The following is a 19,632-nucleotide window of genomic DNA, read 5'->3' as shown; positions in this document are numbered from 1 at the left end:
GTTAAAATAACGCCGCCGCCGGTGTAGATATTCTTTACCGGTGTTAAAATATTTTACTTTGTGAATATTTTTACATACTCGATCACTATACTTGTTAATAAATGATATTTTTTATTAATTTTCATGAAGAACTGACATTTTTTGTGTTTTATAATCTTTAAAATTAATACTTCAAGCGGACGCAGTTTACCCTGCTTTTACACCGGTATTACACCGCTTTTACACCGGTTAACCCGCTTTTACACCGATTTTACTCCACTTTTACACTGGTTATCCCGATTTAACACCGGTATTTTTAACACCGGTGAATTACTCCTCCTACACTGGTGTAATGTTATTTTAACACCGGGTGGAGTTAAAATGAGTCCATTTTTAACACCGCTCTTTTTACAGTGTACACTCTTCAGTTACTCAGGGCCCTGTAAGAGGCCCGTAAAATCGAGTTTTAATTGACTTATAGACGACAGTGGGGTAGTTTCACGCCCCAAAAATTTACCTATAAAAAGGGCCGACACGCACTTGCTAGCTCTCTCAGGCCCTGACTACTACCCAGAGCTAATATACGACACTTGAGTCCTGGACGCTAAATTAAAGTGTCTCGCAGTATATACCCTTGATTTATAATTTATTTGCATAAAACGCAATTCCTTTTACTTATAAACTAAATCTCTAAATAAATCCAAATAAAATTAATAGTCGATATATAAGAAAATAAGCTTTAAATAGAAACAAAATAATTTTAAGTTGATTGATAAGTGTTGTGGTGGTTGTCCCCGGGAGTTTGCTGTAATCCAGTCCCATCACATCAGAAGATGCAACGACGCGGATTGTCGGTGAGTTATATAGGGGAGGGTGGGGCAAAGCGGCCCCCATGGGGCAGAGCGGCCCCCCTAAAATTTTGACCAAAAAAAAAATTTTTTTTTTTTCGACTAATTACTATAAATCCGATATGTTTGCGCATTTTTACCCCTACGCATGACATTTGGGGCAAAATGGACAAACCCAAAATTTTGAAAAAATGATTTTTTCATATTTTTATCGTCAAATTAAAAAAAAATTATTATAATTCCACATTTCTAGCCCTATGCATAACACCTGGGGCAAAATGGACCAGCCGAAACTTCCGAAAAAATTATTTTTTCATATTTTTCGGCCGTTTCTCTATGTAAGAGGCAAATTTGGTCACTAAAAATTTATAAAAATTAAATTTTTTTTTTTAGTTGATAAATTTTTGAAATAAAGTAAAATTATAGAATTGATTTTTTTTTTTTATTAAATAACAGTTAGTAATTAAGGTAATCGAGAGTGAACGATTTTTTACGCTTTAAAAAATTTTTTTCGAGTAATATAAAACCAAAAATAGTTGTCAAGAGAAAGAAATACATTCTTAATGATGAAAACAATTTAAAAAAAAAAAACGAAAACAAAAATTTTTTTTATCACTTTTTGAAGGGGGGCCGCTCTGCCCCACAAAAAAAAAAAAAAATTTTTCAGAATTTTGGCAAAATGTCCGTAAATTTGTTCGAAATAGGACAAAAGTAAAGTGATCCTATGGTTGAAAGCCACAAAAAATAATAATTGGCTTAGGGGGGCCGCTCTGCCCCACCCTCCCCTATCACTTATGCTAGTAAAATTTGTCAATGTTTTATAATAATTTTTCTTTAAAAAAAAGATTTTCCAAAAACGAGATAAAACAAGGTTTTTTTTTTTTCGTTTTTTGGAAAATCTTTTTTTTTTTTTCTCTTTACCTTACATTTACTGAATAACTAACGCAAAAATGAAAGAAAATCCGAAAAAAATGATTTTTTCATTTTGATAACGATTACACAATTTAAGGAACAAAACTTGTTCCTTTAATTGTTTTGCAAAACTTCGAGCAATCGGACCGGACAAACGGTTCAATGGATCAATCTGAAAATTTCCAGGGTTTTTGTGGGTACATTAAGCTGTGAGATCACCTGGCAACATTATTTTTTTTATCAATATTGGCAGAGTAGCGATGAGTTGACTAAAAAACCAGAAAATGGCCATTTTTTGTGGGTTTTTCAAATTGATATCAAGGATTAAAAAAAATTTGTTTTTGAAAAAATCAAAAATGGAGCTTGTAGGAAATTTATTTAAGTTTCTTAAACTGCCCTTCAAATTACTGTGCGGCTATTATTTGCTGAAATATCAATAATCCAAGACAATAGGATCCTTTTTCATTTAAAGGCTGATATCTCAGCAGCAAATTGTCGAACGGAGAAACAAAAAGAAGAAAATTGTAGCTGAATAAATTTCCTAAACAAGCCATGAATTCGTTTTTTTAAAAAAATTTTTTCCGGCCCCGTAGACCTAAAAAACTAAACCAAGAAATTTAGGAAAATTTTGTCTCGACCTTTTTCTTATGATTCCGCAAAAACCGTGGCTCAAAAAAATATTTTGCTGGAAGATCTTTAAACTAGAGATTTCAAGCTTCAATTTGCTTTTTTTGTTTTTTCGATACGATCATTTTTCACGAAAGTACAGCCTTCCTAAAATTACTAAAAAATTATATAAAATATAATTATAAAATTATAATCATATATGATCATATACATGAACATACATAATCATATATGATGTGACAAAATCTTTTTTCATCGGGAAATTCGACTCTCAGGACTTTTTTTAAAGAAATTTAATGCCATACAAGAATATTCTAGAGCCGAATTTTTATCTCACACGGTTCAAAAGTTATAATATTTTTAATCAAAAAAAAATTTTTTGCATGTCATTTAAATGGGAAATTTCAAATGGCTACCGACACCTTTTGAATTGAGCTAAAAATTTTGCCCAATGGGAGAATTTTTTTTTCGATATATAGGTCCTTTTTAAGACGTAAATTCGATAGGTTCGTTTTTTTGGCTCACCATAATATGTATAGATTAGGGTGTCCCAAAATAAAAAAATATTTTTTTTTTTAACGTCTTATGGGCTCAAAAGTTACTTCATATTATAAAGAGAATCCTCACAAAATTTCAGACAGATATCTTTAAAATTGAGCTATCACAAAGGGGGGTCCCCTTGCCCATTTAAAACACACGCGAAAATTTTTCATTGTAGTTTTTCGTTATAAAGACTATGAAAAAAATTTTTTTTTCAGTTTTGCCTAGTATGATTTTGTAGGAAATTAAATTCTCTATAAAAAAGTGCTGAAGCATTATGTATGTCAAACGAACTGGGAAAAAGTTACGGGGCTTCGAAAATCAACAAAAATTTAGTGTAATCAGTGTTCAATTTTTTTTTTATTATTTTTCATTTTTATTTCATCAAAAAATTTTTTTTTCAAATTTTAACGACCACGCTCTTGTAGGAAATTTAATTTCCTTCAAAAAGTATCTGAAATCATATATACGTCAAATGAATGAGAAAAAAGTTACAGGGCTTTAAATGTCAACGAAAAGTGAAGTTTAAAACATTAATTTTTTGAACTAAAATGTCAACGGAAAGTGAACTTCATTTTTCGTTGACATTTAAAGCCCTGTAACTTTTTTCTCATTCATTTGACGTATATATGATATCAGATACTTTTTGAAGGAAATTAAATTTCCTATAAGAGCGTGGTCGTTAAAATTTGAAAAAAAAATTTTTTGATGCAATAAAAATGAAAAATAATAAAAAAAAAATTGAACACTGATTAAACTAAATTTTTGTTGATTTTCGAAGCCCCGTAACTTTTTCCCAGTTCGTTTGATATACATAATGCATCAGCACTTTTTTGTAGAGAATTTAATTTCCTACAAAATCATACTAGGCAAAACTGAAAAAAAAATTTTTTTCATAGTCTTTATAACGAAAAACTAAAATGAAAAATTTTCGCGTGTGTTTTAAATGGGAAAGGGGACCCCCCTTTGTGATAGCTCAATTTTAAAGATATATGGCTGAAATTTTGTGAGGATTCTCTTTATAATATGAAGTAACTTTTGAGCCCATAAGACGTTAAAAAAAAAAATATTTTTTTATTTTGGGACACCCTAATATATATATATATATATATATATATATATATATATATATATATATATATATATATATATATATATATATGTATCTATATGTATATATGCATATATATATTGACTGTATGTATGACTTTTACATACGCAATGGTAACTATTACTATCTCTGATGTGAGTGATTACGATTATTGGTGAGAGTGATTATTATTCGGGGATAGTAATAGTTAGCATCATATGATGGTTTTTAGTAGCATTATTGTAAAAAATTCTAAAATTACTATACAGTATGGTAACTATTATAAATCCTCGATGAGAATCATTACCATAAAATTTTCAGCGTGTAGTGTTGCAATACAGTGAACTTCATTGTACGGTGTATTTTTTAAACATAGTGAAACCTAAAACTTACAATTAACCTTCTCAATAAGACAATTTATAGATAAATTGAGAAGAATATAGATAGCCCGAACTGGGAATCGAACCCAGACCATGTCGGTATCGCGTCGAGTGCTCTACCAGTTGAGCTATCCGGCACTACACTACATTCCGTTCAATTTGATCTATAATTTATTGAGCCACACCGTCCATCGTATGGTAATACACCGTATATATACATACATACATACATAAATTTTTTAACGAATGGTATTTTTAAACCTACTCACCTAATTATGATAGGTTGTGACAAAATTCCTCGAAAAATCGATCACGAGGACAAACACAATAGTTAGATTTTAGAAAAATCTACCTGAAAAGTCTCTTATCGTTTTTTGAAAAATCCATCTGTTCAAAAGTTATTGGAGTTTGAACTCTAATTTATACACGGAAAGAAATTTTTCGCGGATACCACTATGCTGTATGGTCGATTCCACCATACTGTATGGTTGCAAGGATTTTTTCATTCGTTTAAAAATTGTATGTGTAGATGATTTGACCATACGGGAATGGTAACATTCACAATAATCATGGCGTATGAGTCCATGCCAGTATGGGCGTCAGGCCCATACTGCTTGGTGGTATCCACAATATGCTTCTGGCAGATAACCCTATTCAATATTGTAAAATTACGTATGCTTATATTGTAGTAGTACCAAAGTTTATTGAAGTCAAAACATAGGTTATGTTAGGTTATAGTTTTAAATATATTATCTATAAATATTAAAAGAGTAAACCCAATATTTATGAGTAGAGAGATATATAAGAACATAATATAAATGATAAATCTATGTCATTATTAATATTAATTATTTTCAGTATAAATTATATGTTTTTTTTTATTCTCGATTGAAATCAATTCATACCAATTAAAAATTCTCGATGGGATTCAGTGGAAATTAAAATATGATAAAAATGTTCTGAAATGTATTGATTGCTTTAAATAATAAAAATATATCTTTTAGAAAAATTAATTTTTAAATTATGGGGCATTATTTTTTGTAAAATTTAAAAGATGAATAAGAAAATAAGTATTCATTTCTTTTTTAAATTAATTTGATTATGATTTCTTTTTTCATTTGATTAATGTACAGCATTATTGACATTAATAAAGATTATATAAAAAAATTAGCAACTACATTTACGCAGTATTGATGGTCATCCGATAGTGTATTGACTACTCCACAAAGATTTATTGTGACGCAGCCTAGTGGCATTGCCGTTCCTTCAATGTAGTATGGGACTCAAGCCCATACTGATATTGTCTATCCCGCTATACAGACATGTCAACTACGCAAAGATTTTTGTACTATACAGTATAGTAGATAACGCCATACTTATGGTACTGGCTGCAATACTATAATAATAGTATGGCGATAAGCACCATACATTTCTTTCCGTGTAGTAAATTTCGAGATCTTTTTACTTTTCTGGCGAAACTACATCAGACTCGACACAAAACGTCATAAGATCTTTTCTATAGACTATTTCAATTCCTACAAGTTATCTCCAATCAAAGTTTTTCAAATTTCGCGTTACTTCCTAGATATTTAGATTTCAATGACAAGCTCTTGAAAAATAGTGTTCTGATCGATTTCAAGAGCTTGACATGAAAATGATTATAACGAGGAAGTTATGCGAAGTTTGACTTTTGATCTCAAACTCGATAACTTTTGGTCTTGTGAAATTAAAATTCTAGTAATACGTAACTCAAATAAATTTTCCATCGTAATTTTTTTTTTTTCAAAGCAGTACGTTCATCAGTTAATTAGATAAATTTTACGTCTCAGCATAAATTTATCGCAAAAAAACATTTATCATCAGAAATGTCAAAGGACACAATTTGTCAATATATAAAAGTCAGCAATCCGCATCTCGTCACATACAAGCTTGCAGAACTTCAGAAAATAACAACCGGTAATAGAGAATAATTGCTCATATATTTTTGATTATAACTTTTATATTATTGTAAAAAGAGACTGAAAATATTACACTATCTGAACTAATTACAGTACTTTTTTGTCGTACCGTAATAGTTTTGCTGTTATATTTAAATTTAATAATTATTTTATTTTTCAGCTTCAAGATATAAAATAAAAACATGTCGAAAATAATTTTATTGTTATCAATTTTCGTATCGGTTGTTATCTATTCTGGTGTGTATGCAGAATGTCCTGGCGGTTGGGTAAGTAATTATTACAACACAGTGGAAAAAAAATTATAAATAGACATGAATTATTTTGAAAATCTATAAACTTTAATCAATAAGTTTAAACTGATAATATTCCGAGTTTTGACATTTCAAGCCTTAAATTCAACATTCAATAAATTACGGTCGATATTTAATCTTGCGCATTACTGAAATTATAATATTTTATACCTTTCACTTTAAAATCATTTTATACAGAAAGAAGAATTGTCGATTAATGGTTAAATATGTACTTATATACAATTTTATATAATTGGAGTCTACCGACTTACCTACCTAACTATCTATTCATTTAAATTACTAAATTTATATTAATTTACTATATAATTTATATTATTATACTATACTTTGTAATACTTTTGTATATTGCGGCCCTTAGGGAATCTCGATTCCAGGGTCGAAAAATTATTAATAAATAATAAATAATAATAAAATCGTATAAATTTATAAATTCAAAATTTAACGATTCTCAGCTAATCGCTTTTTTTGCTATTAATTTTAATTTCTTATAACTACCTGGCTTGAAGGTTTATAAAAAAAAGTTTATTGTTTTTACTTCTCGATACACTACACTGAGAGAAAAATTTACTAACATTTGATAAATTGATTTATCAATATTTGATAAATTATATATATCAAATATTCGGCTGTATTTATTAAATATTATCCTACACACATCAAATCACGATCTTTCCATCGACTAAATATTAATAAATTGATATTAACATTTCATAGGTCGCTGATCAACATTTAGTAGAAGTTTATTAATATTTAATAAATTTTTATTAACAATCGATATGTGAGATTTGTATATACTATTAATGAGTGTAGTGGCGTTGTACCCTCTAACCTAACATATTGCCTTATATACACGTTACAACTAACAAATGGTTTTTATGCTTGTTGAAATAATTAAAAAAAAATAATAAAGTGTTATGGAAAAATTATTAAAAAGTGGGACTTGCGAAATTCCACCTAACCTATATGAACCCAACAAACTGCTTACATATCACGATAGTATATAATATATGTAGAATCGTAAACTATAGATCAGTCCATATTTATTAATATTTGATAAACCGCAGATCAATAATTGATAAACTGTTTATTAATATTTAATAAACTGTGTATTAATATTTGATAATGACCGACTTGGGAACAGTCTAAGTAAACCGTTCATCAAATATTTATAAATTTTATTAATATTTGATAAATTCTTTTCTCAGTGTTTAAAAATTTCTAGTGAAAAATGAAAAATTGATAAGGTATAATTTTTCTTTAGTGCCATCCAGTAAAAGGATATGGCTGTTGTGAAGGAAATCAATGCACTGAATGGCTGAGTCAAGGTGTATGCATTACTCATGCGGAAGCCAAACTGCAACGTACATTTATGTTAGGGAAATAATTATAACAATACAATGAAAGTTTATAAATGTAGAATTTAGAATTTTGTTTATTAATGCCAAGGCACAGGCCAAATGGCAAATTTTATAACATAGTAATTACATTTATTACAAAAGAACATATAGTTGTGAGTACATAGTACAACTACATAAAAGAAGAAATATAAATGTATTTTATAAATTAATAAAAATCTCTCAATTACAAAAAAAATTTTAAAGGACTTGTTTTCATTTATCAGAGATGTTCCTGATACCTTTTAGATAACTACTCAGTTGTTCCCGTATGAAGAAGCTATATTTAGTGTTAGAAATATTAAATAAAAATATAGGGGAGGGTGGGGCAGAGCGGCCCCCCTAAGCCAATTATTATTTTTTGTGGCTTTCAACCATAAGATCACTTTACTTTTGTCCTATTTCGAACAAATTTATGGACATTTTGCCAAAATTCTGAAAATTTTTTTTTTTTTTTTGTGGGGCAGAGCGGCCCCCCTTCAAAAAGTGATAAAAAAATTTTTTTTTTTCGTTTTTTTTTTTTTTTAATTGTTTTCATCATTAAGAATGTATTTCTTTCTCTTGACAACTATTTTTGGTTTTATATTACTCGAAAAAAATTTTTTAAAGCGTAAAAAATCGTTCACTCTCGATTACCTTAATTACTAATTGTTATTTAATAAAAAAAAAAATCAATTTTATAATTTTACTTTATTTCAAAAATTTATCAACTAAAAAAAAAAATGTAATTTTTATAAATTTTTAGTGACCAACTTTGCCTCTTACATAGAGAAACGGCCGAAAAATATGAAGAAATAATTTTTTCGGAAGTTTCGGCTGGTCCATTTTGCCCCAGGTGTTATGCGTAGGGCTAGAAATGTGGAATTATAATAATTTTTTTTTTAATTTGACGATAAAAATATGAAAAAATCACTTTTTCAAAATTTTGGGCTTGTCCATTTTGCCCCAAATGTGGTTCGTAGGGGTAAAAATGCGCAAACATATCGGATTTATAGTAATTAGTCGAAAAAAAAAAAATTTTTTTTTTGGTCAAAATTTCAGGGGGGCCGCTCTGCCCCATGGGGGCCGCTCTGCCCCACCCTCCCCTATAGTTAGTACGTGACAAATACATGTCGGCAAAAATATCTATATTGATAAACGTACATTTTTTGACTTATATTCGATTATGTAATTATGATAATATATATAGATATATTTTTATGTAATGTTGTATATTTTTCAAAAGGGTAGGGGGGAGCAAAACGGGGTACTTAAAGAAATACTAAGTTTTCAAGGACTCAAATACACTAAATATTTTTTTTTTTAATGACATTCGAAGTGAATAAACAAAAATTTCAGTTGCCGTTGGAACAAAAAAATTTTTACTTTTGCAGGCAAAATGGGGTAGGGTAGGGCGGGGCTAGTTGATCATAGGGGCAATTTGTGCAATCGACATATTTCGTAAACTAAGCAACTTACAACAAAAGTTTAAATGGTGAAAAGAAAGGGTTACGGGAGGAGAAGACATTGCATGATTATCAATTGCCATCCGGTGCTCAGACTAATTAACAGAAAGCTTTGTTTTTTTTGCGTCAAAAAAAAAAAAACAGGTCTTCAGAATTTTTCACCTACACTCGTATATAAAGACTTTTTCGTGATCACGTAAGTATTCAAAGATAATTTAATTATTGCTCTGTCGATTATATATGGTTATTTATTTTTAACTCTTATCATTTTTTTATAATTGAACTTTTACTTTGTTGCCTCATTTGGGGCTACTTGAGCATGGCGCGCTCAATGCATTAAATGCGTGCCGAGCGTTGATCTAACCTATATGTTTGTACACAGAAAAAACAGTTAACTTGGTTCAAGAAAAATATTTTCTTCCGAATTTTCTTTCTTGATTTAATAAAAGTAAAACACTTGATTCAAAAACTTTTTTTTTGGTTCAAGACAGTAAATTCTCTTGCTCCAAAAAAATTTATTTTTGAAGCGAAATTGAAAATTTCTTGGTTTAAGAAAAAAAATTCTTGGCTACAGAAAAGAAGTCATCTCGTGCCAAAAAATCAACGTTTTGAACGAAAAAAAGTTTAACTTCGACCAAAAAACTTTTTCTTGCCCCAAGAAAAAAAATTATTTACTCCAAAAACTCAAAGTTTTGAACGAAAAAAAGTTAACTTGGGCTAAGAAAAAATTTCTTGGCCCAAGGAAAAAATTTTCTTGCTCCAAAAAATAAACGTCTTGATTGAAAAAAAAAAATCCCTTGGGCCAAGAAAAAATCTCTTGGCCCAAGAAAAAAATTTCTTGTTCCAAAAGTTTGCTTCTTTAATGAAGACTTAAATTTTTCTCAGTCAAAAATGTATTCTCTTCGGATTTGATATTTTTTATTCTTTATTTTATTTTAACAATTAATTATGAAGGAGAGGGTAAAGGAAAAAGCAAATCAAAACAATTGGTCGTTGATACGGCTTGTATTTTTTGTGCCAAGTTATATTCGGAATCTTTAGAGCCGTAGATTCAATGTGGCCAATGTAAAAATTGCGCCCATGATTCATGTGCCGGTGTTCACAACAAAATTGTGCGAAGCTACACGTGTGATATTTGCAAAGAACTATAAAACGATTGTATTTTAATAGTATAAAAAATCATTTTAATAGTTTGCTGTAATAATAACTTTAAAATGTAATTCTATTATTTTTAACTTTATTAATAAATTTTTATGTTTATATTTATATAGTAATAATAAATACTTAATAAACAGTTTTGGTGGTCTATTTTAGCCCTCATTAGGGGGGACCGAGGCAAGGAGGCCCCCCTAAGCCGGATATTATTTTTTGTGGCTTTCAACAATCAGATTAGATTAATTGATAATTATTATTTAAAAAAAAAATTCTATATTTCGTTTTTGCCATTATTTTTAACCCAAAAAACGTGTTTTTTAATTTTTTAGACTATTGATAATTTTACTTTATTTCAAAAATTTAGCAACTAAAAAAAAAAATTTTATTTTTTGAATATTTTTAATGACCAAATTGGCCCCAGACAAAGAGAATCAGCCAGAAAATATGAAAAAATCATTTTTTCAGAATTTTCGACTGGTCCATTTTGCCCCAGGTGTTATGTGTAGGGCTAAAAATGTAGTAATATATGAGATTTTTTTTTTAATTTGATAAAAACATAAAAAAATCATTTTTTCATAATTTTCGGCTGGTCCATTTTGTCCCAGAGATCATGCGTAGGGCTAAAAGTGCGCCAATATATTGGATTTATAGTAAATAGACGGAAAAAAAAAATTTTTTTTTATTATCAAAATTTCAGGGGGGCCCGCTGTGCCCCCATATTTTTTAAAGTTTTGAAAATTTTAAGGGGCCCGCTCTGCCCCCCCCCCCCCTTCTCCTAAATAAATAAATAAATATATTTTGCGTTACCTAATATGTAAGAGTGAGAAATTTTTTAAGATGATAAAAATACTACATATATTTTGAAAATTATTAGGAGAGGGAGGGGCAAAAGGGGGTACTTAAGGAAATACCAAGTTTTCGAGGACTCAAATACGCTAAATCTTTTTTTTTTAATGATTTTCAAAGTAAATAGAAGAAATTTTCAGTTCCCGTTGAAGAAAAAAAAATTTTCATTTCTGCGGGCAAAGTGGGGTACCCCCTAAAAAAGGTAAAAAAAAAAAAATTTCTGGATTTTAAACGAATTCAATTAAGTTGAATTTTTTTGTAAGTAAATTACATGAAGAAAAATTATATTTAACAAGTTTATTGGATACAAAAGAAGAAAAAAAATTTTTAATACTTTTTATTATAAAACAAACGTCATTAATATTTTTCAACTGACAATTGATTTTTGAAAAAGTTTACCAAAAAAAATTCAAAGTAACGCTTAATTATATTTACAGAAGTGATTTTGGAATCTTTAAAAACCATTTAAAATATAAAATTTTTTTTTATCAAATTTTGGGGGTACCCCGTTTTGCCTACTCTACCCCCTTTTGCCCCCCCCCCCCTTTCGCTATCTCACATTTGTTTTTTTAATTAATTGTATTAAACACATGCTGGTATTATGAAAATTTTAATAATTTTTTATATATATAAGAAGACGAAAATATCATTTACAAGAAGCGTCCATCTACTGGTATTGGCTGTCCATCTATTGGAGATTTCGTCCATCTACTGGGGATTTGGACTTTTTCTTAAATTTTTCTTTTTTGTAATCAACCACTACGTTATACAAAGTTTTAATTATTTTTTTCTAGTTAATTAAACAACTTTGCTTCATTTCGATTAGAAAACATGAGAGTCTGCTTAACCGTCCATCTATTGGTGCGTTTACCCTATCGTTGATTAAAAAAATAATGAAAAATATTTTTTTTCTCAAGTACATTGAAGTATTATTTTTCAAATAAAAATAAAAAAAGTGAGGGTCAAGTTTGAGAGTTGTGGGTGCCAAACTACCTTAATTACGTATTACTAGATTTTTAATTTTCACAAGACCAAAAGTTATCACGGAGTATCGAGTTTGAGATCAAAAGTCAAGTGTGAAAAATATGTGGAGCTAGGATCGGCAAAACGTGGCTTGTTAAAAAATAGTTATCTCCAATAATCAGTGAGTTCATCTAGTTCAAGTATAGAAATGTTGCACTGAAGTGAAGACATAAAGACGTCGGGAAAACAACAAAATAGAAATAAATAACTTATAATTTTAAGAAATGTTGGGAAATCCAAAACTGTATTTTCTTAAGGCCATTCTCCAAGAGTGCCAACCATTTATTTCCAAAAAATGTGGGGCTGCCTGGCGGCCGGCAGCCGCACTAAAAAAATCCTAGAGCTGAAAAACTTCAAAATTATATTAAAATTATTTCAAATAATGAGATGTAAAAAATTTGAATTTTTGTATGAATTTAAGATGCAAGATTATTTTTTAAAATTATTATACAGTTCTTGTAAGCAAAATCCTAAACCTGGATCGGAAAACAATATTTTTATTGACCTTGAACTGTCAATATCATATTTATTTTATATGAGTAATTAAAAAATAATTTAAATATTTATCAAAAAACGATAACTCCTTATCGGAAAAAACAAGAGGCCCAAGCTTGGCCAAGGCTTGGCGCAAAACTCATTAACTCTAGGGTAAGCTTAAAATCCAAGCTTGGCCCAAGTCTGTCTAAGCATCGAAACGATAACACCGGGCCAAGTTCGAGTGACATCATTGTGCCGAGACTGCAACTAAGTATTAGCCCAATATCGAGAGCAAGTATTGTGCCAAGACTGTTGCTAATAAGCACCTCTACTTGTTACAAGTAAATTAAAAAATAAAATATATTAGTAGACGTGTGCGTGATTGTAACATATGGAAATAAATTCGTATATAAAGAAATCGGGTAGGTCGATGAAACACAAAATTTCAATTTAAATCATTTTTCCTTAAAAATTTCCCAAAAAAAAATATAACTTGCAAGCGAAGTCCACACTGATTGAAAATTTTTTCACTTCTAATCATTTTGAAGTTTTAAAAATGCTCAACTCAGAGCTCAGAATTGTCTTAATTTTTTAAGTCCACTGACCGTTTTTGGAACGACCCGGGTCAAAAATAAAACTTGATTCAGGCTCGCTTCACCTAATTTTCTTGTGAAGTTATCGATTTGCCGACGATTTTTCGATAAGATCTCGACTGAAATAAAATATTTTTCAACTTTTTGAACTTTTTTCATTTTAGTTTTAACTTATTTCAACTTAATCGTATTTTTTGATCTTAGTTTGAACTTATTCGTCTTTACTTCGAGCACAATAGTCATTCACCTTACTTTTAACTTGCTGAATCAAGTCGAAAAAAATTTATTTATTCGCCTAAATATACAAAAGTTATTTCACCTTAATTTTCACTTTTTCGCCTTATAATTTAAGTCGAATGAGTTTAAATCAAATTAATATCGACTTGATTTAGACTTTCTCGCCTTATGTTTTAAGTCGAATAAGTCTAAACCAAGTCAATTTCAACTTGATTTCAACTTTTTCGTCTTAAATCGTGACTAAGTAAGCCAGTTGAGTCTAAACCAAAGCGAATACTCAATGTATTTCATATTTCCGTAAAAAAAAGTCGAGTTTGTCTCATAAAAAACGGCTCCAAATTTCGACTTGGTAAACCAAGCCTAAATCAAGTTTTATTTTTGACCCGGGGAATTTTCGGTCATTTCAATACTTTTCGTATTTGAGTAAAGGATTAATCTAAAATAATGACGCTAAATTTAGCATGAAATTTTTTAATTAGCGATAATGATGCATCTAAATTACCCAGAATCATTATCAAGACAAGGCGGGAGAACATATTGTATGAATCTTGTAGATTCCTCTGGGCCACATTGACGGAAATTTATGGTCTCCTCTTTGCTATAACATTAATACGTACCGAACGATGCAGAGTGCCTGTAACTTAATTAAGGCAACGACGCAGTCCCAACCGCGACTCTGCAGTGAACACCAGTTTCTACATTCGAGTTCGCAATATTATCTAGTTCGCTCTTTCCGAGCATGTTACGCGCAGAATGGCCGACGGAAATTGTATTTGTTGCGCCCTACCTAGCTGTCTCCTTCTGTAAAATCTATTTTGTGGAATACACGGTCAATTAACCACCACAAGCCGAACTGCTTGCCAAACAATATTTCACTTTTTTTACGGCCCAAGACATCTTTATTAGAGGATTTAAAGTTTCATTTAAAAATTAATTGCTAATAAAAATGATAAAACCAAAAAGAATAAGATAAATTAATATAAGAGATCTAGGTAATATATAACTTTGGTAATCGTTGTATATATAAATATATATTTCATCAACAGAAGACAGTTTATCGCTGGGTTTATAAACATAAAAAAAGACATAAAATTTAGTAAGAGGTAAAGGTTTTAGTAGTCGGCAGCGTATATCTGACCGATTAAAATGTGACGACTGAAACGTAAAGTTGATTTATGATCAATACAGTGAAACCACCTAATGTTGGCGGCAACACTGATTCTTCAACAAAGCACGTGCATAAGCAAAGGACATCTCTGTCATTTAAAGAGGTGTCAATAACAATCGCTTTTACGAGATACTTATTAATTGTTACGATGCTTTTACGATGACATAAAAATGAAGCTACGACTAAGCAAGACAAGTGTCTACGGCGAATGAGGAGAGAAGAGAGTAGGATTACATCAATGGATTATTGCCTCCGCTACCATCATCGTATATTACTTATACACCACTTTTTCAAGTTAGTCGAATACCCACTCAACTCAACTGATGGTAAGATAATAAAAATACTAGAAATAAAATTATTTTTATGGCTACAAATATTTGTGACAAGTTTAATTTTTATCTATTGTAGGCCTTTATAGAAAAATACTAATGAAAAACTTATGGTCTAGTATTTTAGCGCACTAATGATTTAGAGTCATTAGTTGGTTTAGTGTTTTCGATATTTTTAGTGTCATGAGCGTAATGCACTTATTGCTTAGTATCGATTCTGTAACTCGATAAACAAATTTGGATCCAATTATATACACTTATGCCCTTACGGAAAACAGCTAATCAGCGCTAATGAGAAACACTTATACTTTAGGTTTTTCGCGCACTTATGGATTAGTGTCATTAGTGCGTTTAGGGTCACTAATTTGAGTTTCACAGTAAAGTAGTACCGAATGTTCGGATTACTAATGAACACTATTGAAACCTGGTCAGCACTTATCACTTCAGCAATATTGTAAGATTCACTAATCAGACTTCGAATGATCACTAATAAAACGCTATTCAATTCTAATCACTTTCAATAGTACTGCCATACTCAGTATTGGGAGTACTAATGTTTACGAATACAACACTAATCACTTCCAACAATGTTGCAAGGTTCATTAGCCAGAGTACTCATGAACACTAATAGAACATTATTCAAAACTAACCATTTCTGATAGTGTTGCAAGCTTCATTAGTTAAAGTATTAATGAACACTCATAAAACACTATCCAACACTAATCACTTCCAATAGTGTCGTAGGATTTACTAGTCAGAGTACTAATGGTCGCTAATAGAACACTTATCAATATTGATGAATTTTCAATAGTGTTCATAAGAGTTCGTGTTTTTTTTTTCGTAAAGATGGTCTAAAAGGGTTACTGTTGCTTTGATTTTCATTGACTCCTATCACAGTGAAGAACGAAAAAAGCCCAATTTTCCCGGAATTTTAACCTTTGAAAGATGAATTAAGAATTATCTTCTAAAAATTAAATTTATCTCTTAATAACACGCTATTCAACACTTATCACTTCCAATAGTGCTGCCAGACTCAGTATTTGGAGTACTAATGATCCCGAATACAACACTAATCACTTCCAACAATGTTACAAGATTCATTAGCCAGAGTACTATTGAACACTAATAGAACATCATTCAAAACTAACCACTCCCAATAGTGTTGCAAGATTCATTGGCCGCAGTACTAATGAACACTATTACAACACTATACGACACTAATCACATCCAATAGTTTTGTAGGATTCACTAGTCACAGTACTAATGGTCATCAAAATCACTAATAGGACACTTATCAACACTAATAAATTTTCAATAGTGTTCATTAGTTTCTTTGCGTAATCATGATTACTATTTGTACTGACTAATTGATGTTTATTAAATTTTTTATCGATGAAAAATTATTCGACATTACTGGAACTCGAACCTGGATCCTTCTGCGTATCAGTTGAAGCTTGTACCACTTCACCAATGCCACGTACTCAATAGTTAGGATTATTTTGAAGGTCTATATATTTATCATAGAAATCTCCACAATCTTAACAATGCAAATAATGGTAATCGGACTAATAATCTCCAATAGTGTTGCAAAATTTACTAGTCACAGTACTAATGATTACTAATAAATACTTATTAACTCTAATGAATTCTCAATAGTATTCATCAGTATTTTTTCATAAGGAATGTTATAGATAATTTATGAATTAGGCAATTTAATTGAAGAAAAAGTGATCCTTTGCAGTTCAAAATTATAAATGAACGATAAAAAGTATCACATTGTCTAAAATTTATTTATTTTTACCATAAGAAAATGTAATGATTGTTTTTTCATGATAAAGAGAAGTGTTTTCTCATGGTGAAGATGCAAAGAAAATGTCGGAGAATAAAAAAAAGTAGAAAAGTAGATTTTAGATGGCAACTTAAATGATGCGGGTGTGAGAGGGTGGCAAAGGACTGAAGTTTGCTTGGCTTTGGATAACGACCGCAGAGAGCTAGGCGACGGTAATGCGAAGCACACGAGAGTACAGAAGAGTTTTTCTTTTCTCTCCTTAGGCGTTTGAAACCTTCCCCACGTTTCTTCTATCCCCTTGGCTTATCTTTCTACTAAATCCAGCGATTTTAATACGCGTTTCTCGGCAATTTCCTTACTACACATTCTCTCCCAGGTCACCCCACCTTTTGTCTCCTTTTCTCGCCTTGCAGATTCTGTGACCCTCTTTTTTTAACTAACTTTATTTTTACGATGCTATTTGAAGCAATTTCTGATTTTCCTCAATTCATTACGCCCACGCGTCAGCCTGCAGTCCTCTGCACACTTAACGGCTTTTTGTAATCATCTATATTTTTTATCTTCTTAGCTTTTACTTTGCATGCTTTACATTGCAAACGTAAAGTACTTATTTCTTCATAATTCATACTTATCATCCTCACGGAAATGAAAGCTCTTTTTTAGTTTCCTTGTTTTCATCAAATAAATTCTCTACTCCAGTAGATAGGATTTATTTTTCAACAAATTAGGAAGGGAAGTGGGAGGGGGTAACCCCAAAATTAATATTTTTCTCTTGAATATTTAAAAGAATTACTGCCTTCGAACTAGAGGATTAATGAAAGGACGAAGTTGCATTACCTGCAGTTTCTTATTTGTCGTATGATTCGCAGCTGGCATAGAGGCGAAAGCAAAGAATGAAATCAAGTTAAGCCGGCAATAAAAAAAAGGGTGGCAAAGTGAAAATTAGATTGAAACTACGGATAGCAGTAGCCGGAAATAGAAAATTCTAAAGCAAATACATCTAGGACAGTAAAGAGCGTGGGAAGGAGCAATGAACTCAAGGACACAGACCCGGGAAAATGCCTCAGCTATTATGTCGTCGATGCGTACAGATGAGGTAAAACCCTTTACATTTATTATTTTATACACCCGCCTGAGTACAAAAATAGAAAATTTGTAAGAAATGTGAAGCGAAGTAAACAGATGTAGAAAACTAGAGAAAAAAAAGAAAGGACAAATTAACAGGAGTAGCTAAGGGTTCAAGGATGCCTTGGCTATATTGCATTCCAAACACGAATAATTTCTCCGTGTATTTATTAATGGCGCCCATTTTACCCATTAGTTTTTATGCGCGTACTTTAAAATAAGACTGTTTTTTTTGCCGTTATTTATTTTCGATGCAGAAAAAATTTTGCTATTAATAAAATTAGAAAACGGCGATAAAAATTTTTTACGTAATTTTTTACAGACAAAAAAAAAACTTTGCATGGCAGAAGAATTGGACTTTTACCCTTATCTCTGAAACAATTTTTAAACCTTTAGCTCAATGAGAAAACTTTCTATACTATATTAACTTTTGAAGATTTTCAATAAGTAAAAGCAACAGGAGCGCGTACTAGAACAAAGTCGTGGTTATAATAAATATATTTCTACACGGAGAGAATTTTATAGTAAAAGTTATCGTCTAGTTGTAGTAAAATTTGGAAACCGAATTCGATAGTAGTGAATATCATTTGAATTATTAGATAAACAATTTGAATTGTAGTATCTACCAACTATATGGCTAAATCTACAATTATTGATGATGATCAGAAATTATAACTTTTATTATCTTAACTAATGACTGCTATCAACATCGTAGTTCTTAATAACCTGATGATAATAGTTACCGTCGGCCCAAATAATCATTACTGTCTAAGCTAATAAAGAATTTGAATATCGCGTTACAGTCTGAAGCTTGTCTACATGTAATTTTCTCTTTGTTTTACTGTGAATGTGATGACTTTCACTTAATACTCGGATGATTGCTTTTTTGATGATCACACCCAGTCATTTAAAGTTATCAATAACAGCTCCAATATTTGGAAAGTTTTATTATATTCAGACTTAAATGATTGTATTGTTACTTATTTTAATTCTTTAAAGGACAAAATGGACATAGCTAAAATATGGATGTAAATAAAGGATTTAAATTTATATAAATTGATCCTATTTTTTGTTTCAGAATTTGAACAACCATGAATGGTAACAGTTACCATCTTCGATTGTAACAATTATAGTCTTCAATAGTTACAATTAGCATCTTCGATAGCAGTCGTCACCACCATCAATAGTAGTTAAACTGGGGGGCTTCACCCCCCCGATAAAACAGATTTCTGCAGATTTTCAGAGGCTGTTGCGCTTTGAACAGTTTTAAATGGTTTTAACAAGTTTTTTAAGAGTTTTAAATATTTTTAAAAAGTTTTAAAAAGTTTTAAATATTTTTAAAAATTTTTTAAATATTTTTAAAAATTAAAAAATTTTTTTTTTTTAAAGTTTTAAATATTTTTTAG

The 19,632-nt window shown here is 30.3% G+C and overlaps 1 protein-coding gene and 2 long non-coding RNA genes across 7 annotated transcripts in view; 2 read left to right on the top strand and 1 right to left on the bottom strand.

The window, feature by feature from the left end:
• The window catches only part of LOC130668593 (homeotic protein ultrabithorax), a 639,564-nt gene that overhangs the window by 358,599 nt on the left and 261,333 nt on the right, over positions 1-19,632 (bottom strand). The gene's annotated exons all lie outside the window — the stretch shown is intronic.
• On the top strand, positions 819-8,238 carry LOC130668597 (uncharacterized). Its single transcript, XR_008990051.1, has 4 exons — positions 819-833; positions 6,168-6,332; positions 6,495-6,600; positions 7,907-8,238. It is a non-coding gene; the product is annotated as an uncharacterized LOC130668597 (long non-coding RNA).
• On the top strand, positions 14,437-19,491 carry LOC130668600 (uncharacterized). Its single transcript, XR_008990054.1, has 3 exons — positions 14,437-15,309; positions 17,971-18,197; positions 19,305-19,491. It is a non-coding gene; the product is annotated as an uncharacterized LOC130668600 (long non-coding RNA).

Source organism: Microplitis mediator, chromosome 5 (genome assembly GCF_029852145.1).
Source record: "Microplitis mediator isolate UGA2020A chromosome 5, iyMicMedi2.1, whole genome shotgun sequence".
NCBI classification, from domain to species: Eukaryota; Metazoa; Arthropoda; class Insecta; order Hymenoptera; family Braconidae; genus Microplitis; species Microplitis mediator.
This window is presented reverse-complemented; position numbering and strand designations above follow the sequence as displayed.